Here is a 25,662-nt window from a genome sequence, read left to right on the forward strand (position 1 = left end):
TTAGACCTTGGTTAGACTTTGGTTTAGACCTGGTTTAGACCTTGTTTAGACCTTGTTTAGACCTTGGTTAGACCTTGGTTAGACGTTGTTTAGATGGGGGCTAGACCTGGTTATATTTACCGAATTATTGGGGCCTTTCTGAATCCCGACAGGATGATTTCGGGGTCACTGAAGGACCTTGGGTTAGACCTAGTTAAGACCTTGGTTAGACCTTCTACAAAGTGAAACCGTCTGATGAATCAGGTCAGTGACTTCAGGAAAGTTTCATGGTGCATCCTCCCGGCGTCACAAGTTTCTCTCTCACTCCAAACTTTCTTTCTTTCTGCTGCTCGATTTCCGTTTTCAGCTGCAGATTTCATGACTTACAGTTTGTAATCTGCAGAATCTGATTTTGTTTTTTTGGGGACGTTTGTGTCTTAAATGTTAAATTGTTCAGTGGTGCAGAAGTAACGGTGCGATCGACTGACATGATACAGACAGGACAGAGGCTCTTTCTGCAGGAGACATGTGCAGTAGAGTGAAGTGACAGTGGTGCAGGAGGAACAGGAGCAGATCCTCACACACAAGACTAGAACCTCTCCACACTTCACGAAAAACATTTTAATATAGAAGTCGCACCGGAGAATAAGTCACCAGAAAAAAAAAGTGCAACTTATAGTCCAAAAAATGCAGTAAATAAAAAGTAAAAAGTAGGAGTTAACTTGAAAATTGCTGCTTGATGACATCACAAGGTGGAACGGCGCACTTTGAGCTTTGGACGAATAATAAAGAGTTACTCAAAAATGTGTGAATGAAACAAAACACAAGTCCAGGTCTTTGTTTTTGATGAGGAAACGACATTATAAACACGACTTAAAGCTCATGAGAGTCAGTTTTGCGTCATGTAGGATGTTTTGGATTATTTTTCTGAACAAAATTACAAAAATATTCTGTCATATTTTGCTCTCCGTAGAATTTTACTTGTTCTTTTTTACTTTAACTGCATCCTTCTTGCCACGTTTTACAGTTTTCCGTTGTCGGCGTCGCCAAAGCCTGTTTGTCGTTGGTCGTTTACTTTTCCCACATTGGGATTCAGACTCAGGGTGACCTCTGTAAATAAAACCGATTTTAACTTATGGATGTAGATACACTGTAAAAAGTACATATTTATATTATTCTTATACTTTTGTCTCGACACTGTTTAAGATGTTTAAGGTTTGAGGTTGTTTTGAAATAAAATAACCTGCTTATTTTTCAGTTTTCTTGTATCTGCGTCTTTTTTCTTGGTGATAACAAAATGAAATCAGAAGCACCATCCATCCATTTTCGTCCGCTTATCCGGGGCCGGGTCGCGGGGACAGCAGCCTAACCAAGGACTCCCAAACTTCCTTCACCCCAGACACGTCCTCCAGCTCCTCCGGGGGGACCCCGAGGCGTTCCCAGGCCAGCAGAGACATAGTCCCTCCAGCGTGTCCTGGGTCTTCCCCGGGGCCTCCTCCCGGTGGGACATGCCCGGAACACCTCCCGAGGGAGGCGCCCAGGAGGCATCCGGAACAGATGCCCGAGCCACCTCAACTGGCTCCTCTCGACGTGGAGGAGCAGCGGCTCTACTCCGAGCTCCTCCTGTGTGACTGAGCTCCTCACCCTATCTCTAAGGGAGCGCCCAGACACCCTGCGGAGGAAACTCATTTCGAGCGCTTGTATCTGCGATCTTGTCCTTTCGGTCACTACCCAGAGCTCATGACCATAGGTCATTTCATATGGTCAAATCAGAAGCACAGTTGAGTTAAAAGTGCATAGAGATGTTATTACTGAACCAGGTCCGGGACAAGACTGGAACTAGACTGGGACTAAGACCAGGACTTAGACCGGGATCACACCATGATTGAGACTGGGACTGAGACCCAGACTGAGATCAAATCGGGACCAGACCAGGACTGAGACTGGGACTGAGACTGGGACCAGATCAGGACTGAGACTGGACCATAGACTTCTATAGAACACAGTCTGTGACCAACACAGAGGACGAAATAATGACCCGACCTGAGACAAAACTCTTCCCTTGGACGCAGCAGGAGCCAGACTTTGATTTAATGAACGCAACTTTAACACTTTTACTTTAGTCTTTACACACCGAGCGCCAGAGTGACCTGAGTCTGCGGACAACACGAAGCCCACTGCCCAAACCTGACCCCAACCAAAATCTTCCCTACATTTTTGTGTAATGGGGAACTGAGCACATGAGAGCTGCTCTCTGACTGTATGAACAGAACAGAATAATGCCCCCGACCCAGACCCACACTCACAGACCCACACTCACAGACCCACACTCACAGACCCAGACCCACACTCACAGACCCACACTCACAGACCAGACCCACACTCACAGACACTCACAGACACCACACACAGAGTCAGACCCACACTCACAGACCCAGACCCACACTCACCACCCACTCACAGACCCAGACCCACACTCACAGGTTCAGCAGTTTGGATGTTTCGTGTGGACTTTAATTGGCAGAAGAACATCTGTATCTGATGTGTTTCATGTTAAATCTGTGTCCTCGTGTCCCTCCCTCGCTCCTTTCCCTCTCCAGGGGAGGGCATCTGAATCTCTCCCACGAGCTCATAATTTGACCATTCAGATCAGCGCATGCATGTATCTACGTGTATATGCATAAATACAGGCCCAGTCCACACACACATCATACACAGACTTAAAAATATAGGGATAAAACTCTCGAAACAGTGAAAAAACACATGTGTTTTACTGCAAAGATGTGCTGCCTAAATATTATAAAAAATGATTAAATGAACAGATGAGTCATTGTTGTCACTTTTAGTTTTGTATCTATTTATTAAACCTTGTTTAATAAAGTCTTTAATAAAGTGTTTGTCGTGATCACGTGGTGCTGCGTGGAGCCTCCTCCCTCTGTCTCGCGTGTCTCGGTCAAACCCATTGATTATCGACTCATGTTTAGGGAAATCTCATTCACCAGTCACTTTACATGCTCCTGTTATGGTGAGGTGGAGGTGTGAGGGGGCGTGACGTGACGTAGGTTTACGTGCGCAAATTCTAGTTGCAGGTGGGATTTAGCAAAGATTGTGGGTTTGGTGAGTACGGTGGGTTTTCTAAATATGGAGTTTGCGTGACGCACGCCTTGTCGTAGCTACAGGCGTACGCACTAACTTACGACAACTCCTGCACAGTTTGTATAAATGAGGCCAAGATCTAAACCAGGACTGAGACCAATTGAGCAGAACAAGGACTGAGACTGGAACTGAAACCAGGACCAGCCTGGGACTGAGACCGAGACCAAGACCAAGAAAATTGCTGTTTTTTCATTTTCTTATTTTTGGTTTTATATTGAAAAACAAATGAACGAACGACACATGGATTAAAAGTGCACATAAAAAAAATAAAATAATTGCAACAAAAACGGTTTCACCCACAGTCAAATTAAAGGTGCGCCTCTTACTCGTCTCTGGAGCATCTGTCTCTTGTTTGTTTCCATGGAGATGTGCCTATATGCTCCACAGTATGTCCATAAACTTACAAATCTCCGTGGAGACCTGCCAACCAGATTACAGGTCAGATCTGTGGAGAGGCGACCCCGCTCACAGTCAGAATTCATGTTTTTTAAGATATTTTCGAGCTGTAAAAACACGTGTAATTGAATAAATGTAATAAAGTAGAGCTGTTTAAAGTCATACTGTGGGACATTTCAGGCCGAGCAATGACGTATCCATGGAAACAAGCAGCTGACAGACCCCAAACTAGAAAAGTTACGCCTCGTCTTGTATCTGCGTCTTTGTCCTGGGTGATAAAGGAATCAAGGAGCTGATCCGTCAGACTCCTGAAGTTAAAAGTGATCTTCTCCTTCTTCTCCTTCTTCTCCTTCTTCTTCTTCTTCTCCTTCTTCTCCTTCTTCTCCTTCTTCTTCTTCTTCTTTTTCTTCTTCTTCTTAACTTAATTCTGTCTAAACGTTCCGGCTTTTGCAGATTAGTTGGAGATGTATTTACGGGGGGTAAAAGGCGGGAAGGCGGGGGGAGGGTCTGCTCTTCTCCTGACGAACGGGCAGTGTTGGGGAGTAACAGATTACATGTACCAGAGTTAAGTAATCAGAGTATAAATTATGAGTAACTGTATTCAGTTACAGTTACTGTTTCAGTGAGTGGTAATTGGATTACAGTTACTTTGTTGAAATAAATGGATTACACAGAGGTATTTTCCTGTTTTCACATTTTGGGCTAAACCAGGACTAAACCAGGACTAAACCAGGTCTAAACCAGGACTTAACCAGGACTAAAGCAGGTCTAAACCAGGACTAAACCAGGTCTAAACCAGGACTTAACCAGGACTAAAGCAGGTCTAAACCAGGACTAAACCAGGACTAAAACCAGGTCTAAACCAGGACTAAAGCAGGACTGAACCAGGACTCTTAACCAGGTCTAAACTAGGACTAAACCAGGACTGAACCAGGACTCTTAACCAGGTCTAAACTAGGACTAAACCAGGATTAAACCAGGACTAAAACCAGATCTAAACCAGGTCTAAACCAGGACTAAATCAGGACTAAACCAGGACTAAAACAGGATTTAACAGGACTAAACCAGGACTAAAGCAGGACTAAAACCAGATCTAAACCAGGTCTAAACCAGGACTAAATCAGGACTAAACCAGGTCTAAAACAGGATTTACCAGGACTAAACCAGGACTAAACCAGGTCTAAAGCCGGACTAAAGCAGGACTAAAACCAGGTCTAAACCAGGACTAAACCAGGACTAAACCAGGACCCTTAACCAGGTCTAAACCAGGACTAAATCAGCACTTAACCAGGTCTAAAACCAGGATTTAACAGGACTAAATCCTGCTGCGTGGACCATGTCTCCTCCTCCTCTATCGATAATATTTTTAATACGGTTCAGTAAAGTCGTGAAGATTTCCTTGTCTTTGTTTCTCTACAGCAAATCAAGTAATCCAAAGTATTCAGATTACATTACTCACTTTAAGTAATTTAATGGATTATGTTACAAACTACATTCTGGTGTGTGTAATCTGTAATCTGTAGGGGAATACATTTTAAAAGTAAACTTCCCAACACTGCTAACGGGACAGAAGTGATAGAAGACGAGAGACAAAACCACAAACAGGAAAAACAAACAGGCAAATTCCAAGGAGTTAGATTTCAAAAGCTTGCCCCGGCTTCTGACAGAGCTCGGGAATACTCTGGGTTTAATTTAGTCACGGTTCGTTATTTTCCAATCGCGTTTTCCAATCCGGCTTCAGGAGGAAAAATATACACGAGCACGCGGGATAAAATAAAACATAAAACAAACAAACTCCATTTGGTAGAACTTCATATTTTAGAAACTGTGTACAAAGCAAATCAGCAAATCAAACCCACCAATCTCCAAAAAAAAAGAGGAATTTCAATCTTTAAAAAACGCAGATTAAAAAAATAATAAACTTACAGAAAATCTTACAGAAATAACTACAAGACTAGAGCTACTGTCTTCATAAATAAACCACGATTATTGACTAAACGTTTGCTTTTCTTTAACGTTTTTAAAAATACGGGTCATTCCACGTCAAATCTCCAAATGCTCCACTCGACCGTCTCAGATTTGACTCAAAAAATTCCAGGAGGTTCACACACTTTCCAATAAGAAAAGTGCCAAATTTTAGCTCCCAACTCCTTATAGTTTTGTCATTAAAAAATATTTTGTCAACTCTGCCCTGCCCTGTTTTGAGCAGAGTTTTCAGAGTTTGCTGCATCTAAAAAACTATTTAAGGTCCTTCAAATGTTCAAGGGTTAAAATTTGTGAAATGTACTTGTAGAATCTGGACTTTTACACATGTGCTGTTGGTTTATCACAGATTTCTGGGGCTTGAATTTGCTTGAATTCTCCTCTTCAAATGTGAGTGTCTTTGAACGACTGAGGAAAGTGCAGTTTCAAAGACAGAAGTTTGATATTGAACATTCACCTTCCCACACGTCACTGTCGACTTTGTGTTTTAAAACTGACCCTCTGTGATGAACCATCTACAAGATATTAAGTGTTCAAAATGGAAAACCATGTTATACCAAAAAAACTGATAGCACCAACCAACATAAAACGGACAGTTTTAGAAAGACTAGACGTCTGTTTTTAACACATCCAACATTTGTAATGCTGTTCTGACTTATTTTTGCTAAATAAATGTTTGAAAATGTGAAGTCCGCAGACATGTAGAGCGTTCATGAACTATGAAGACGCTTTCAGAAACTCAGAAAACACTCTGAATATTTGACACACAGTTTCAACTCAACAAAATGCTTGATTTGATGACTCAGCTATTGTAAATTATTTAAACTCTTTAAGGAAACTTTCAGATGTTTTGGTGTAAGTCTCCTGAATTGTACAGATGGTCAAGCAGTAACTGTGGGAAACAGGGGCAGATATTTGACATCCAAATGTCTCTTATTCAGAAACTAGAGGGACTATTGAAATAAGTAAAGTATCAGAATGTAGGAAAGAGTTACACTCCAACAGGGTCAAGTTAAACCTGTGAGATTCTTTCAAGTTGTTGACAAAAAAATTTAAAACTCATGTCGGTAACGGAGGGAATGAAATATGCAGCATTTTTTGGGCAATAAATCCAAACAGTGATAACTCTTGGTTCTCACTTCCATATCCTTAACAAACTGGTTTGAATATTTGCTTCATATAGTTTTCTACCATATGGTACAAGATTAGGTTGAAAAACCTCTTACTTTTTGACTCATGAGATTTTTTATTAAGAAAGGTCATGGTAACGGAGGGAAAAGTAACAGAGGGAAAATTGTACAAACAAGTAGAAGGTGCAGGATTTTACATCATTTGTCGCTTTTTTCTTCTGAATACTTTAATATTACTTCAAAATGAAAGGAAACTATTTCTATAAAATATGTCAGTCCTTCCAAGCAAATTTTTATCATTTTAAATACTTTTTTTTTTTTTTGAAAAATCCTGTACCTTCATCAACAGTTCAAAGATGGAATAACACAAGATATGATGAAATACATCCATTTATTGACATGATTTTCAGGTCTGTGAAATTTGGGAAATAATTTTTGTTCCATGTTTCATACATGGTCTGTTTAAAACGTATGGAACTTTAGAACCAAAAATGGTACAGAAAAAAGGTCAACAGTTTCATAAACTAGAGTACATATGTATCTGTTCAATACATTTTTATATCAGATGCATTAACTTGAATTTTTGGTCTTGCTGTTTACTTTCTACTTCTACTTCCTGTTGTAGAGCTGGAACATTTCTGTTTTAGAAATGATGTGTTGTAAAGGTTCACAGTGCTAGTCTACGGAAGCCCTGCGCCACAAGTGTAAGTAAGTAAATAAATAAATAAAATTATCAATTTTTTTTTTTTTCCTTAATTTTTTTCTTAATTTTTTGGGGGGGAAATATTATCTCGTTAGTTCGAGTTACATGTTAAGGTTTTGTTTAAATCATCTATTAAAATGAGCTCAAATGTTCATTTAATTAGTCTTTGTTACACTTGAACACCTGTAGATGGTGCTGTGCTGCATCATATTGTAATTCAACAGATCTCCCTGTAGTCCACATTTACACTCATTTACACTTCACTCACAGTTAAAGAGCTCATATTACACTGTGTTTTATGTTATAATGTTGTTTCTTTATCACAAACAGACCTGGAGTTGTGTTCTGTTTCATTCACAGATGTTTCATGAACACACAAACCCTGCACGTTTGCACCCGCTTCCACCTTGTGATGTCATGTGGTGATACAGAAAAGCATATGGAGTGTTTTTAAACTCCACACACCTTCAACTAGAATCATTTGGTTTTATTTCAGCCCTGGAATTGACGATGAACTACTGAACTAAAAGTAAAAGGAGATGAAAAACTACCGCTTGGTGACATCACAAGGTGGAACAGAGCCAGGTCTGTTTTTGACGATGTAACAACATTATAAAAATCCAAAAGTGACCAGCGTGAGTGTAAATGATGTATTCAAATGTCAGGCTTACAGCCTCACTGTGACCGGTGCAGGATCCTCGGAATAATGAGGCGCTCCCCTGGGAAGATTCTGCGGGGGTCAAAGGTCACCACGGCCCGGAGTCGGAGCAGAGGGTCAGTTTACGCGAATCCCTCTGGCACTCCGACGAACGTCTCCGACTTAAATGTTCTGAATCGATACAGACTTCCTCGGCTGGGAGAGCAGGGAGGAAATATCACGTTAAAGGGAATTTGTTTGGCTCCGTTTAGACGTCGTTGCTTTGTCTGGAATGTTCCGCAGTACGGCATTAAACCTTTCGATCTTCCCGGAGCCCAAATCAGACCAAGTTACAGGTCAGATCTGTCAGAATGCCTGTTTTTCTAAGTATTTTTGAGCTATAAAACCACCTCTGATTGAATAAAATAAATAGTAAAATAATAAAATAAATTATAACAATAAAATAAAACAATAAATAAATATAATAAATAGTAAATAGATAATAGTAAATAAATATAATAAAATAAATAGTAAAATAATAATAAAATAAATAATAACAATAAAATAAAACAATAAATAAATATAATAAAATAAATAGTAAATAGATAATTGTAAATACATATAATAAAATAAATAGTAAAATAATAATAAAATAAATAATAACAATAAAATAAAACAATAAATAAATATAATAAAATAAATAGTAAAATAATAATAAATTATAAAAATTAAATTAAATACATAAATAAATATAATAAATAGTAAATAGATAATTGTAAATACATATAATAAAATAAATAGTAAAATAATAATAAAATAAATTATAAAAATAAAATTAAATAATAAATAAATATAATAAATAGTAAATAGATAATTGTAAATACATATAATAAAATAAATAGTAAAATAATAATAAAATAAATAATGAAATAAAATAATAAATACATAAATATAATAAATAAATAGTAAGTAGATAATAGTAAATAAATAAATAATTGTGAATAAATAGAATTAAATAAATAGTAAAGTAGAGCTATTTAATGTCATACACAGCAAAAATTGGAGTGTTAAAATTGGCTCTCACAGAATCAATTTTAACATTTTCTCGGAGTTTATCTGAGTCCAATCTGTTCCAGAGTTAATTTAACATTTTTGGAAATGTTCATTAAGTAACACTGGACCAAAGTTCCTGCTGAACACTGAAATCAAGAGTTACATTAATGTTTTGAGAGTAAATGAATAACACTTTGTTATTCTGATTTAGAGAAACAACACACAGAGATGTTTTATTTTTACACTTTATTTTAGTTAATTTAAGATGAAATTATGAACAAAACTGGTTCAAACTGGTCTTCTTACACAGGAGTATGAAGTGGTGAATGGGAGGAGCCAAATTAACACTAAGAAAAGTTGAATTAACACTAAAAGAAGTTGAATTAACTCTAAGGGAAGTAGAATTAACACTAAGAGAAGTTGAATTAACACTAAGGGAAATTAAATTAACACTAAAAGAAGTTGAATTAACACAAGGGGAAGTTCAATTAACTCCAAGGGAAGTTGAATTAATGCTAGTGGAAGTTGAATTAACCTCAACCACATCAACTCCAACCCCCATTTAACTTTCAAACAGTTAAAATAACACTTTTTGTCTTAAAAACAAATTTTAACCCTTCAGTTTTAGTGTGTAAAAACAAAAACAGCTTCACAGCACAGAAAAGTCTGTAATTATTTACTTTTATTTACTATTATTTATCCTAATGTTTGTGTTTTGTTTGTAGTCCATCCGTCTGTAAACACTTTTCTTGACACTCAAAGACGCTTCACACATTTCAAAACAGACAAAACCAGATATAAATAAGATGCTGTTATTCGAATTCCGTTTTGAACAATGTGATGATGTGTGTAATGTTCCACAGTGTGACATTAAACAGCTCTACTTTACGTTTATCCAATTACAAATGGTCCAATGAGATTAATTTGGTCTTCTGATATTTTTTATTATTTGTTTTTTTTTTGTTCAGACCAAGAGTTTGTTTTCATACCTGACAGTTTGGACTTCTCCCTGCGCTCTTCCTCAGAGCCTCGTGATGTTTCTGTGACGTGGAAGCAGGACGACAGCGCCACCTGCAGTCCGAAAAAAAAAAAGAGCACAGGCATGGTAACCTTAAGAGATTATGGGCAATGAGAAAACACAACAACACACCAGTGAAACCGAACAGAAAACCTGTCCACCTGAGAGACAAAATAGAACCGGAGCATAAATGTAACGTCATATACGAAATATCCTGCATGTCCTGCGATAAAACATATATCAGAGAAACAGGGAGGGCATTCAGTACACGAAAAAAGGAACACAGAACAGAACATGAGAGGGAAACAGTGAAGATGAAACACAAGCAACAAAACACAAAGCAGAACAGGAACAACTCAAATCTGCTGTTTCTGACCAGTTTAAAGGAGAAAACCACATTCTGGACTGGGACGGAGGAAAACAAACATCGTCCCTGGATTAAAGAGGCAATCAAAATACCAAAACTTGCCAACGAGACGATAAACCGAGATGAGGGGCTTTTTCACTCTCACACACCTGGGATACTGTCCTGAGGAAGTCGGACTGCAGGTGGCGCTGTCGTCCTGTCTCCACCGAGAGGAAGACAGAACCAAAACCTGTTTAAATAATCTGAGCGACATGACACAGAAACATCACGTGACTCTGAAGAAGACCGAAACTGTCAAGGATGAAAACAAACCCTTGGTCTGTAAAAAGAACCTAATAACATATTCAATTACAGGTGGTTTTACAGCTCAAAAATACCTAGAAAAACAAACATTCTGACTGTGAGTGGCATCGCCTTGCCACAGATCTGACCTGTAACTTAGTCTGGTTTGGTCTCCGTGAAGATCGGAAGGTCCCGGTTTCAGACCTGGTCTCAATCCCAGTCTCAGTCCTGGTCTAGTCCACGTCTCAGTCCCAGTCTCCCAGTCTCAGTCCAGGGCTCAGTTATGGTCTGGTCATGGTCTGGTCCCAGCCTCAGTCCCTGTCTGGTGCTGGTTTCAGTCCCGGTCTCAGTTCTGGTCCTGTTCCCTCGGTCTCAGTTCTGGTCCTGTTCCCTCGGTCTCAGTTGTGGTCTCAGTCCTGGTCTCAGTTCCGGTCCTTTCCCGAACTCAGTCCTGTTCTCAGTCCTGGTCTGGTTCTGGTCTGGTCCCGGACCTGGTTCAGTCCTGGTTCAGTCCGTTATCCATTTTTTCCATTTTCCATTTAAACACAAAATCAAAAACTGAAAAAAATGAATCATTATCTGTTTTTTCATTTTGGTTTTGGAGACAAATAATGAAGTAAATAGTCGTTTTGTTTTTTTTGTTTTTTTTGTTTTTCTTATTTTTGGTTTATTTTGAAAAACGAATGAAAGAATGACACATGGGTTTTTGTAGGTTTCTGTCACGTTCTTGTTTCTACGGAGACGTCATTGTTCTGCCTGGAATGTTCCACAGTGTGACTTTAAACATCTCTACTTTACATTTATTCAGTCACAGTTGGTTTTATAGCTCAAAAACACTTTCAAAAACAACATTCTGAATGTGAGCGGCATCGCCTCTCCACAGATCTGACCTGTAACTCAGTCTGGTTTGGTCTCCGTGAAGACTGAATGATTTAATGCCGCACTTTTTCCAACTAATCCTAATTCGTCCACATTTCCCGTCACAGAGCTTTCATTTATGACATAACAAAGCCGCAGCACGACAACAGACAAAGCAGATTCTTGCCTGGTGATTCATTAAACGGAGTAACACTCGTCTCGAACGCTACAGCTGTTGTGAGATGTTCTGAATCGAAAATAACTCTGTGACTCTGCGGGGCCTTCGCTTACAACACGACGGTTCATTCACTGTCTCTGTTCAAAACCTGGTGAATAAAACGGAATGGTTTTAAGGAAAATGAATTCTTTTAACACGGGGGTCTCCAGCCTTTCTCCTGCGGTGAGTTCCTTTACTAAACAAAAATGCTGGAGCGTTGCTCATTTTAGCGCCAGCAAGAAAATGAGACGATGATGAGAAAGAGGGCGAGCTTTTGGGTACAGTTAGACGCCCATGAAACATAAACCACTGTTCATTTATTAGTGCAAAAAGTTGGATTTCAGAATTATATATTTACAATATTAATAGGCATGAAATTAATAACATTTTTGTTATTCAAAAAAAAGGAAAAAAAAGTATTGCTCTCTTTTCCCTATATTTATTTATTTGTTCAGTTTAATTATTACGTTATTTGTTCTTATTTTTATAATTTTATTTATTATTATTGTATTAATGTTATTAATATTAGTGTTGTTTTTACAGTGGAGGAGGGTAGACGGGGGGTTTGGGGAATAAAAAAATTGTCACATTATATTACTACTAATTGTTTTTCTCTGTCACACCTGCTTTAAGTGCACTATATATATAAAAAAAAAAAAAATGTGTTTCTCACCTTCCACGGTGGTTGGTCTCTCACCCTCATTCAGCTCGGGTCGTCTACCAGAGGCCTGAGAGCCTGAGAGTTCTTCAGTATCTTTGCTGTTCCCAGTACTGCACTTTTCTGGACTGAGATGTTCCATTGTTTTTCCCGGTATCTGTTGAAGCCTCTTCCAGTTTGGGGGTTACAGCCCCGAGTGTCCGATCACCACAGGCACCACTGATGCCTTTACTTTCCAGGCTCTCTCCAGCTCTTCCTTGAGCCCCTGGTATTTCTCTAGCTTCTCGTGTTCCTTTTTCCTGATATTACCATCGCTTGGTATTGTGATGTCAACCACCACGGCTCTGCTCTGTTTCTTATCCACCACCACTATGTCTGGTTGGTCCATCTCCATCCTGTCAGTCTGTATCTGGAAGTCCCACAGGATCTTGGCTCGGTCGTTCTCCACAACCTTTGGAGGTGTTTCCCACCTTGATCCTGGGGTTTCCAGCCCGTACTCTGCACAGATGTTTCTGTACACTCTGCCCGCCACTTGGTTATGTTGCTCCATGTTTGCTTTCCCTGCAGCATTTTACACCTGCAGTTCTGTGCTGGACTGTCTCAGGAGCCTCTTTGCACAGTCTCCACCGTGGGTCTTGTCTGGTGTGGTAGATCTGGGCCTCTATTGCTCGAGTGCCCAGGGCCTGTTCCTGAGCAGCCAGGATCAGTGCCTCTGTGTGTCCTTCAGACCCTCTCAAGCCATTGGTAGGATTTCTTGATATCAGCCACTTCAGTTATGTTCCGGTGGTACGCCCCATGTAGGGGTTTGTCCTGCCATGATGGTCCCTCCAGCACCTCTTCCTCTGGACCCCACTGTCTGAGACATTCTCTGAGCACCTCATCTGTCGGGGCCTATATGTACCTATATATGTATATATATATATATATATATATATATATATATATATATATATATATATATATATATATATATATATATATATATATATATATATATATATATATATATATTTATATATATATATATAATTTCGAAATCCTTTGGCGAGCTTCTTGGAAAAGGGTGGAGAGCGACTGGTAGCTCCTGAGCTCCAGGTTGGGGACACCCTTTTTAACATCAGTAATGTCCTTATGACCCTTTTTTATCAGAGTTTTATTGTGTTTTGTATTGTCGGCTGGTTCTTTGTCCTCTCTGTGTCAAGTAGAAATCATTTGGCTCGATTGGTCAAAGTGGCAGGTGAAACTGTAAGTCCAACTGCAGGACGATTACAAGCAGAAGGGGGATTCAGAAGAACCGACAAATAATGGAGAACCCTGACCACGCGCTCTCTGAGGAGTTTAACCTCTTCACTGCAAAAACACTTGGCCAAAATTTAAGATATAAACACTTAAATCTATCTATCTGACACCACCTGGTGCCCAGTGTTGGGGAATAACAGATTTCATGTACCAGAGTTAAGTAATCAGAGTACAAATTATGAGTAACTGTATTCAGTTACAGTTACTGTTTCAGTGAGTGGTAATTGGATTACAGTTACTTTGTTGAAATAAATGGATTACACGGTGGTATTTTCCTGTTTTCATATTTTGGGCTATATCCCCCTTTTTTTTTCTTTCTTTTTTCCCACCTGGTAATTCCACTCATTCCCGGAAACTAAACCAGGTCTAAACTAGATCTCAACCAGGTCTAAACCAGGTCTAAACCAGGACTAAACTAGGACTAAAACCAGGACTAAACCAGGACTAAAACCAGGACTAAAACCAGGACCAAACCAGGACTAAACCAGATCTAAACCAGGTCTAAACCAGGTCTAAACCAGGTCTAAACCAGGTCTAAAACCATGTTTAAAACAGGATTTAACAGGACTAAATCCTGCTGTGTGGACCATGTCTCCTCGTCTTCTATCAATAATATTTTTAATTTGGTTCAGTAAAGTCTGGACTTTTTATTGTTTTTTTAGGAGATAAAACTTCTTATGTCATGATTTCCTCGTCTTTGCTTCGCTACAGCAAATCAAATAATCCAAAGTATTCAGATTACATTACTCACTTTAAGTAATTTAATGGATTACGTTACAAACTACATTCTGGTGTGTGTAATCTGTAATCTGTAGGGGAATACATTTTAAAAGTAAACTTCCCAACACTGCTAGTGCCTCCGCTCAATGTCATTTGTCTCCAGCGTCTAGATCAGGAATCAGAAAACACTTAGACAGTTTCGCATAAACCTCGAAAGTGCGAGTTCGTGCACCAGCCAATCAGCGAAGAGACAGACATTCTGTGTTGGCAACGATTCCCGAGATCGAGGATTGAGGAAAAAAAGAATGCAAACATAAATTAACACATGACAGTAACTCAAACCAAATAAGAGACACTAACTAAAATGAAAGAGGCATCAGCGACTGAATTCGGGGAGGAGGAAAACATCTAACTGTGAATGAAGTCTTTATAGAGGTTGGTTACTGAAGTGGCTTTTTTGCAGGATAAATGTTGGATCAATTGAAAATAATGATTTACTTCTATTAGTAGTAATGAAAAATAAGAGAATTTAGCTCTATGTATGTGATATTTGCCAAGAAGATAAAATAGATGAATTACTTTTTCAGTTTTTGTATTTTGATGTGTATACTGCATAATCAGAAGTTTACTTTTAAAATGTATTCCCCTACAGATTACAGATTACATAACCCAGAATGTAGTTTGTAACGTAATCCATGAAGTTATTTAAAGTGAGTAACGTAATCTGAATACTTTGGATTACTTGGTTTACTGTAGAGAAGCAAAGACAAGGATGGATTAGTCCTGGTTTAGACCTGATTTAGACCTGGTTTAGACCTGGTTTAGATCTAGTTTAGACCTGATTTTAGTCCTGGTTTAATCCTGGTTTAGGCCTGGTTTAGATCTAGTTTAGACCTGGTTTTAGTCCTGGTTTAGATCTAGTTTAGACCTGGTTTTAGTCCTGGTTTAGTCCTGGTTTAGACCTGGTTTAGACCTGGTTTAGATCTAGTTTAGACCTGGTTTTCGTCCTGGTTTAGTCCTGGTTTAGACCTGGTTTAGACCTGGTTTAGATCTACTTTAGATCTAGTTTAGACCTGGTTTAGATCTAGTTTAGACTTGGTTTTAGTCCTGGTTTAGTCCTGGTTTAGACCTGGTTTAGATCTAGTTTAGACTTGGTTTTAGTCCTGGTTTAGTCCTGGTTTAGACCTGGTTTAGATCTAGTTTAGACCTGGTTTTAGTCCTGGTTTAGTCCTGGTTTTGACCTGGTTTAGATCTAGTTTAGACCTGGTTTTAGTCCTGGTTTAGTCCTGGTTTAGATTTAGTTTCCCGCAATGAGTGGAATTACCGGGGAAAAAAAAAAAAAAAAGAGGGATATAGCCCAAAATGTGAAAACAGGAAAATACCGCCGTGTGATCCATTTATTTCAACAAAGTAACTGTAATCCAATTACCACTCACTGAAACAGTAACTGTAACTGAATACAGTTACTCATAATTTGTACTCTGATTACTTAACTCTGGTACATGTAATCTGTTACTCCCCAACACTGTGCATAATGATATTTTATTTTTTCAAGGTTATTGGGATGTGTAAATTCCGGAAGAGAAAAATGTCTAATTGTTTCCACAGTGGAGCACTTCCTGTATTACCACATGATGTCACAAGGTGGAACAGAGTGTTTTCTGGTTGAGAGAAAACTCTAAAACTCTAAATATGCAGGGTTTGTGTTTTAAACGTGTGTGAATGAAACAAAACACAATGCGAGGTCTGTTTGTGACGAGGAAACAACATTATAACTCAGATCTGAAAATAGCCTAATATGGGCCCTTTAATGGAAAAAAAGTTTAGTTTATAGCGCATTTTTAAGACACAAAACAAAACAAAAGAGAAAAAAATAGAAATCATCCATTACTAAAAAGTTGTGTTGTTATTATTAGAAATTCCGCTTTAATTTGCAGTGTTGGGAAGGTGACTTTTAAAATGTATTCCCCTACAGATTATAGATTACATATCCCAAAATGTAGTTTGTAACGTAATCCATTAAATTACTTAAAGTGAGTAATGTAATCTGAATACTTTGGATTATTTGACATTGTCATGCTTTTTAAAACTACATGAATGTAGCAACCACATCCTGAAAATTCTTTGTTTTCTTTGTTGTCTTCAAATTGGCCCTGGTTTAGACCTGGTTTAGTCCTGGTTTAGTCCTGGTTTAGACCTGGTTTAGTCCTGGTTTAGTCCTGGTTTAGACCTGGTTTAGTCCTGGTTTAGACCTGGTTTTAGTCCTGGTTTAGCCCAAAATGTGAAAACAGGAAAATACTGCCCTGTAATCCATTTATTTCAACAAAGTAACTGTAATCCAATTACCACTCACTGAAACAGTAACTGTAACTGAATACAGTTACTCATAATTTATACTCTGATTACGTAACTCTGGTACATGTAATCTGTTACTCCCCAACACTGTTAATTTGTGTAATAATTTACAATATTAATAGGCATGAAATTAATAAAATTTTAGTTTTTCAAAAAAAAAAAAGAAAAAAAAAGTATTGCTCTCTTTTCCCTATATTTATTTATTTGTTCAGTTTAATTATTACTTTATTTGTTCTTATTTTTATTATTTTATTTATTATTGTTGTATTAATATTATTAATATTAGTGTTTTGTTTTGTTTTTTTGTTGTTGTTTTTTTACAGTGGAGACTGGATATTACAGTGGAGATTGAAAATAATGATTTACTTCTATTAGTAGTAATGAAAAATAAGAGAATTTAGCTCTATGTATGTGATATTTGCCAAGAAGATAAAATAGATGAATTACTTTTTCAGTTTTTGTATTTTGATACAAAAAATACAAAAACTGTTACAAACACTGTTAATTTGTGTAATTTGGGGAACTCTGGGCGGCAGGAGTGGAGCTCGGTGCCGCTAGGAGTTGTGGGAAACTGAGTTCGTGGGCTCAAGGTGTGGCCTCGCGGAGTTTTCTGGCGCCTTATCAAATCACGGTCCATTTTTACGAGAGCATTCCTGTCTGCCTTTATTTGGGGAAAAAAACAGCCCAGATTTACGTTCCCGCTCCCGCTAAACCCACCCCGCTTTCCCGCGACACCTCTACGAAAACTCCGGATGCCCGTTCATCCCACTTTTCCGCGTTAGTTCCCAGTTTGTTGTTGTTTTCTCTCTCTGTTTTTTTTTTTTTTTTTTTTTTTAATCACATTTTTGCTTTGACCACTGACGTCTCCCTGATCCCGCCCACTCTTCCGTTCCAGCGCTGTGATTGGCTGCGGGCGGGGAATCCACCTCTGCGATTGGCTCAAAATCGCGTCGGTCACGTCGCCGTTTGTGACTCATGTGGGAGTTCCCGGAGCGGACGGCGATGCGAGAGAGAGGCTTTTTTTGCTCAAGCGGAATGAAGGTAAGACACAATTTAACCCATATTCCAATATTTCCACGCTCGGCCGCCGCTACGTGACGATTTCCCGACCGTTTACGTGACGAAAACGTGAACGCTTTGTTGACGCGACGCCGTACGTGACGTTACGCTTCTCAAAAATTCACTCTAAACTATTAATTTTTTATTATATCTCTTCAAATTGGAGCACGACCTTACCCAGATGTTTACGCTAAAAACTCTGTAAAATTAGCTGTTTACAGACGTTTCTACGACGTAATAAACCGCGCGTCATGTGTATAAACTGTATTTGGAGATGTGCATTTCCCGAGACGCTACTTGTGGAATAGAGGGCATTGTTCTAGTGTTTTTCCACGCCAAACCAACACTGTGTTTTCGTAATGGTTTTTTTTTCTTGCTTAAAATAACCGTATTTCTGTTTTATTCCAAACTCTTTTTGTCGTCATCTGGTCCTGGTGTTTAGGTCTTCTTCTTCTTCACTTGCTCCACATTTAGACGATTCCCCATCCGTCTCTGTTGCCATGGAGACCGGCCCAGCCCGCTCCATCCATCCATCCTCCTCTCCCTCTCCTTCCTTCCTTTTTTTTTTTTTTTTTTTTCTTCTTCTACGTCTATATTTATAGTGTGGCCAGAGCCGGAACGTTGGTTTAGACCTGGTTCATCTCAGAGTCCTGGTCTAGTTTTGTTTTTTCTTCAGATTTTGTTCTCACTTGAATTTTATTTTTATTTTCCGTTTTTATTTTGTACAATTTGTTATTGATAATTTACGCAAAACTTTCAAATTTAAAATAAATATAAGTGACAAATCTGAACCTTAGAACAGTTTTGCGACGTATAAAACATAAAATGACCACTGTTGGGCAACTGTAATGTGTTATTTATTTATGACGTGTTTCTGTCATTTTAAAGTGATTTGTTACTTTACAATATTACTGTGTTTAAAATGTAAAATATTACATGATTATTGCAGCACTTTTAATTTACTCTCAACAAAATAACTGTGAAGATGCTGAACTTTTGCGCCGTATATGGACTGAACCAGGACTGAACCAGGACTAAACTAGGACTAAACCAGAGCTGACCCAGAACTAAACCAGATCTAAACCAGGACTAAACCAGGTCTAAACTAGGACTGAACCTAGGACTAAACCAGGACTGAACCTAGGACTAAACCAGGACTAAACTAGGACTAAACCAGAGCTGAACCAGGACTAAACCAGGTCTAAACCAGGACTAAACCAGGTCTAAACTAGGACTGAACCTAGGACTAAACCAGGACTGAACCTAGGACTAAACCATGACTAAACTAGGACTAAACCAGAGCTGAACCAGGACTAAACCAGGTCTAAACCAGAGCTGAACCAGGTCTAAACCAGAACTAAACCAGGACTGAACCGAGGACTAAACCAGGACTGAACCAGGTCTAAATTCAGGTCTAAACCAGGTCTAAACCAGGTCTAAACCAGAGCTGAACCAGGACTGAACCAGAACTTAACCAGGACTAATCTTGGACTAGAACTTGAAATCTAGGATCACCCCTGGGAGAAGCCTGAGATTCCTCTGACTATAGAAACATGACTAAATTCAAGTCGTTATTCTTACAAACCTTTGACTAAATTGACATTATGATGAAGGATTATCTGAACAGAGCAAACTAAAAACTATAACAATGTAAAATACAATATAAAAAGTGATGAGATTGTTATATATATGCAATTTTAACAATACGTTACATTTACACAAAATAAAAAAGTCGTTCTCCATCAAAACATTCCTTAAAATACCTCAAAAGAAAGTGAAGATGTAGAAATATATAACAAAAGTAAAATGACATGAGAAATAATGATCAGATAAGTAACTACTAAAGAAAAAATAAGGGGAGTCAAAATCCTATAGGGAGATCACTTTACTGTAGTGGTATGTTCACCCCGGGGTCAATATAGTATAGAGTCAAAATACTATCTCACACTGGAAATAGGAAGTGCTCCACTGCGTTTTTAAACTTTATTCACCTTCACTAGGACTACGTTTACACTGAAATGAATCGCCATATGGACATACTGTGGAACATTCAAGACACATCTCCATGGAGACGAGCAGGAGACAAGATCCTCCAGGAGACGAGTTACAAATCGCACGTTGAATTTGTCTGTGGGTGAAACTTGTTTTTGTAAAGATGCACTGTGTAAGTTTTCTAGTTTGTGGGTTTGTCACGTTCTTGTTTCCATGGATACGTCATTGCTCGGCCTGAAATGTCCCACAGTGTGACTTTAAACAGCTCTACTTTATTACATTTATTCAATTACAAGCGTTTTTACAGCTCAAAAATGTCTTAAAAAACATGAATTCTGACAGTGAGTGAGGTCGCCTCTCCACAGATCTGACCTGTAATCTAGTTGGCAAGTCTCCACGGAGATTGGTAAATTTATGATCATACATTCTAGGCACATCTCCATGGAGACGAGCAGGAAATGTCCCACAGTGTGACATTAAACAGCTGTACTTTATTATATTTATCCAATTACAACTGTTTTTACAGCTCGAAAATACTATAGCAGAATGTTCACTCTGGGGTCAATGTACTATGGGGGTCAAAATATTATCTCACACCGGAAACATGCTCGCAAAGACACAAGTCTCAGCTTTTCAAGAGAAAAAAAAGTAAATTTTTATCTTTTATGGTTGGAAAGTTCTGCGCAGTTTTATAAAACATACTCCCAGGTACCGTATACGATACCATCGGCAGTGTTTGGAAGTTTACTTTTCAAATGTATTCCCCTACAGATTACAGATTACATATCCCAAAATGTAGTTTGTAACGGAATCCAATGAGTTAAAGTGAGTAATGTAATCTGAATACTTTGGATTACTTGATTTGCTGTAGAGAAACAAAGACGAGGAAATCTTCACATAAGAAGTTTTGTCTGATAAAAGAAAATAAAAAGTCCAGATTTTACTGAACCAAATTAAAAATATTATTGATAGAAGAAGAGACACGTCCACACAGCAGGATTTAGTCCTGTTAAATCCTGTTTGAGACATAGTTTAGACCTGGTTTTAGTCTGGGTTTAGTCTTGGTTTAGACCTGGTTTTAGACCTGGTTTAGTTCTGGTTTAGTCCTAGTTTAGTCCTGGTTTTAGACTTGGTTTTAGACTTGGTTTTAGACCTGGTTTAGTCCTAGTTTAGTCCTGGTTTTAGACCTGGTTTAGTCCTGGTTTAGTCCTAGTTAGACCTGGTTTGGACCTGGTTTAGACCTGGTTTTAGACGTGGTTTAGACCTGGTTTGGACCTGGTTTAGATCTGGTTTTAGTCCTGGTTTAGTCCAAGTTTAGACCTGGATTAGACCTGGTTTAGACCTGAGTCAGTTCTGGTTTAGACCTGGTTTTATTCCTAGTTTAGTCCTGGTTCATTTCTGGTTCAGTTCTGGTTTAGTCCATATACGGCGCAAAAATTCTGCATCTTCGCAGTTATTTTGTTGAGAGTAAATTAAAGTGCTGTAATAGTCGTGTAATACTTTTCATTTTAAACACAGTAATATTGTAAAGTAACAAATCACTTTAAAATGACAGAAACACGTCATAAATAAATAACACATAAGTCACTTGCCCAACAGTGTTCATTTTATGTTTTATACATCGCAAAACTGCTCTAAGGTTCAGATTTGTTGAAAGTTTTGCATAAATTATCAATAACAAAGTGTAATTTTGAGAGAGAAATGTTGAATAAATGCAGCGTGTGACTAAATAAATAATCATCTGAATAATTGTGATTTCAAAATGGACCAAAATAATCGTGATAATGACTTTTTCCATAATTTTCCACCACTAACTCCAGGTCTGTTTGTGACGAGGAAACAACATTAGAACAGATCAGAAAATAGGTTAATATGTGATGAAAATGAAGTCTTCTGCTTCTTCTGAACATTAACACTTCGCTATAATTGATTAAACTCACACGATGATGAAGATGGAGACTCATCGGGAGCACAGGGAGCAGAACTATTATTGACTATTTGACACTGAACAGCGACGTGGCCCAACCCTGCCCCGGACTGATCCAGAACCTTAACCAGGACTAACCCCGGATGAACCCGGAAAGAACGCCGAGTCTGAACTGTGCCCACACGAGGAATGAAGCGGGGCAAAACCAGAACAGAGCTGTGTTTAAAGAGCTATTTTCAGATCTGTGTTCTAATGTCGTTTCCTCGTCACAAACGGACCTGGAGCCGTGGGGTTTTTGTTTCATTCGCGCACTTTTGTTTAACGCACAAACCTGCAGATTTACGCTGAGTTCTTAACTGCCGATCTCAACTGAACTAAAGGTAAAAGGAGCCGTTCACTTTAATCTTTCCAGACCGACGGACAGTGTTGGGGAGTAACAGATTACATGTATGGCGTTAAGTAATCAGATTACAAATTATGAGTAACTGTATTCAGTTACAGTTACTGTTTCAGTGAGTGGTAATTGGATTACAGTTACTTTGTTGAAATAAATGGATTACATGGCGGTATTTTCCTGTTTTCACATTGGGGCTGTATCCTTTTTTTTTTTTTTTTTTTTTTTTTGTAATTCCACTCATTGACGGACACTAAACCAGGTCTAAACGAGGTCTAAAACCAGGTCTAAACCAAGACTAAACCAGGTCTAAACAGGTCTAAACCAGGTCTAAAACCAGGTCTAAACCAAGACTAAACCAGGTCTAAACCAGGTCTAAACCAGGTCTAAAACCAGGTCTAAACCAAGACTAAACCAGGTCTAAACCAGGTCTAAAACCAGGTCTAAACCAAGACTAAACCAGGTCTAAACCAGGTCTAAACCAGGTCTAAAACCAGGTCTAAACCAGGACTAAACCAGGTCTAAACCAGGACTAAACTAGGAATAAAACCAGGACTAAACCAGGTCTAAACCAGGACTAAACCAGGTCTAAACCAGGTCTAAACCAGGACTAAACTAGGAATAAAACCAGGACTAAACCAGGTCTAAACCAGGACTAAACCAGGACTAAACTAGGAATAAAACCAGGACTAAACCAGGTCTAAAACCAGGTCTAAACCAAGACTAAACCAGGTCTAAACCAGGTCTAAACCAGGACTAAACCAGGTCTAAAACCAGGTCTAAACCAAGACTAAACCAGGTCTAAACCAGGTCTAAACCAGGTCTAAACCAGGTCTAAACCAGGTCTAAAACCAGGTCTAAATCAAGACTAAACCAGGTCTAAACCAGGTCTAAACCAGGTTTAAAACCAGGTCTAAACCAAGACTAAACCAGGTCTAAACCAGGTCTAAAACCAGGTCTAAACCAGGACTAAACCAGGTCTAAACCAGGTCTAAAAACAGGTCTAAACCAGGTCTAAACCAGGTCTAAAACCAAGTCTAAACCCAAGACTAAACCAGGTCTAAACCAGGTCTAAACCAGGTCTAAAACCAGGTCTAAACCAGGACTAAACCAGGTCTAAACCAGGTCTAAACCAGGACTAAACTAGGAATAAAACCAGGACTAAACCAGGTCTAAACCAGGTCTAAACCAGGACTAAACCAGGTCTAATCCAGGTCTAAACCAGGAATAAACTAGGAATAAAACCAGGACTAAACCAGGTCTAAACCAGGTCTAAGTTTATGGACATACTGTGGAACATTCCGGAGAAAAGCTTTTGACGAACCCTCCACCCGAAAAGCTCCACAGTGCACCCTTAAAAAAAGGAAGAAATAGTCGCACATTCACTATTTTTACTTTGTTAACCTTCACAAAATATGGTAAAGATTTGGACGTGGTTTCGTCTCTAATAGGAAGCGTGAGAGCAGCCGGCCTCGTTTAGCCCAGAGAAGAGGCAAATATAGGCTACTACTCTATAAATAAAGACAGGACGACGGATGAGAGGAAGAGGAGAGAAAAAGAGCTACAGTAATGGCTTTACACGTTTACCGTAGAAAGGTCTGGTGTGTTTTTGTAAACCAGGTGAAAAGGGAGTTGAAAAAAACAGAACTAAACCAGGTGTGGATGAGGCAAATCAGGACTAATCCAGGTCAGGGCGGGTTAACCTCCTGAGACCCGGCCCATTCATTTGTGTCCTTTATAGTGGACATTGAGTTAATGAATTTATCTTTTAAGTGTTTTGAGAAAGACTCTTAGGTTACATTCACACTGCAGCCTGAAGTGACCCAAATCCAATTTTTTGGCCCCCATGTTCCTGTATCTGATTTTTTAATGACAATCTGAATGACACAGATCCGATTTTTTCAAATGTGACCCAGGACACTTGGATATGTGCTCCTGAAACTGATACATATCTGATCTTTAACATGTGACTTCAGTCTGAACGGCCAAAGTGCATTCATCCACCTACACGTTATCAACAAGACACAAACGTCACTATTCTGAGCTGAAGTAGGTGAAAGTTGTTAATGAACTCCGTGTCACTGAAGTGAAGCGCATCACCACTCACCACTCTTGGCTCCGTCTCCACATCCACACGTTCCTTTCATCGGACTGAACCACAAAACACCACGACCAAAAACCTTGTCCTTCTCCTTCTCAATCTCCTCCTTAAAACAAGTAAGTTGTTCATGTTCTGGCTCCGGTACGAGAGGAACTTTAAAATCTCCAGGTGCTGGATGCTGCGTCCATGTTTGGACAACTTCCGTAAACACAGAGCACGCTCACTGTGGTTGACGTCGTCGTGTCTCCAGTGTCACATGTGGGACACTTTTGGGCCGTTTAATGTTCACACTGGAGTCACATACAAGTCACATTTAATTGGAAATGTGAACGACCTCGCGAAAACATCGGATTTCACTTAGACCCCACACCCAGTACAGGTCAATAGGCCAAACTAACAAACAGAAACTGTAAACAAGTGTGTGTGTTAGTTTCAGAGTAGTTTCAGTGTAGTTAGCTCCTCCCTGCAGACAGATATAAGGAAGTGTCACCAGTGTCTGACCAGAACTGAAGAAGCAGCTTAGATGAGCTGAGAAACGTCTTCAACCAAACTAATTTTTGTCCAGTCGACAAACCCTCGATTTCCCCTCACCGTGGATTCTACCTGGACGACACATCTCAAGACACAGCGAACCTTTTTAACAAAAACATTATTGCAGTGCTGATAGAGTGGGGAGTGTAACAGTGGCTGATTAGACCACGTTTAGTCCTGGTTTAGTCCTGGTTTATCTGGTCTAGAACAGGACCAAACCCAGTCTACATTAGGACTGACCTGGACTCAAACCCAGCAGCCGTTCGTCACCTGATTTTTAGAGGTGCCCTTTGAATGTAGGGCCCCGCATCAGCTCATTTGCATCTTGTGTGTGTCTGTGTGTGTGTGTGTGTGCGTGTGTGCGTGTGCGTGTGCGTCTCTGAGATGAACGAACGAGTTTTCTTGAACGCACCATCAACCCACTTCTTCTGAAAGTAGGCCACGAGCTCCTCCGCGCTCACACTGGGCCAAGACTCACAAAGAAACACACACACACACACACGCACACACGCACACACACACACACTACACACACTACACACTACTAAACATACACACTATACTTACTACAAACACACATAATGGAGCTATATTACACCACATTTGCCACGTTTACATGAGAGTTTTAATTCCAAGTAAAAAGTCCATGTAAACACTTAATTCTTAATGAAAATGATTATTTGGAATTAAACCTAATTCCAAAGTAAGTGGGTGGTTAATTCCCAATTTCAATTTATTCCTGGATTATGTAAACGTTTATTCTTCTTAAAAATAATCCCGGTCATTTCAGTTCATGCTCGTTGTGTTGCTCTTCTGACGAGATCCGGACGATCCAGCTCCAAACAAA

General features: G+C 39.0%; 1 protein-coding gene across 1 annotated transcript in view; it reads left to right on the forward strand.

Annotated features, from left to right (window-relative positions):
* Positions 1 to 17,348: 17,348 nt before the first annotated feature.
* The window catches only part of LOC110175027 (transmembrane gamma-carboxyglutamic acid protein 3), a 29,767-nt gene continuing 21,453 nt past the window's right edge, over positions 17,349 to 25,662 (forward strand). The window contains exons 1-2 of the mRNA XM_020941151.2: positions 17,349 to 17,588; positions 17,707 to 17,852. The gene's annotated coding sequence lies outside the window, so the exon portion shown is untranslated. The remainder of the gene's footprint in view (positions 17,589 to 17,706; positions 17,853 to 25,662) is intronic.

The sequence above is a fragment of the Boleophthalmus pectinirostris genome, unplaced genomic scaffold, assembly GCF_026225935.1.
Source record: "Boleophthalmus pectinirostris isolate CB_2022bp ecotype Guang Dong unplaced genomic scaffold, ASM2622593v1 HiC_scaffold_12, whole genome shotgun sequence".
Taxonomy (NCBI): domain Eukaryota; kingdom Metazoa; phylum Chordata; class Actinopteri; order Gobiiformes; family Gobiidae; genus Boleophthalmus; species Boleophthalmus pectinirostris.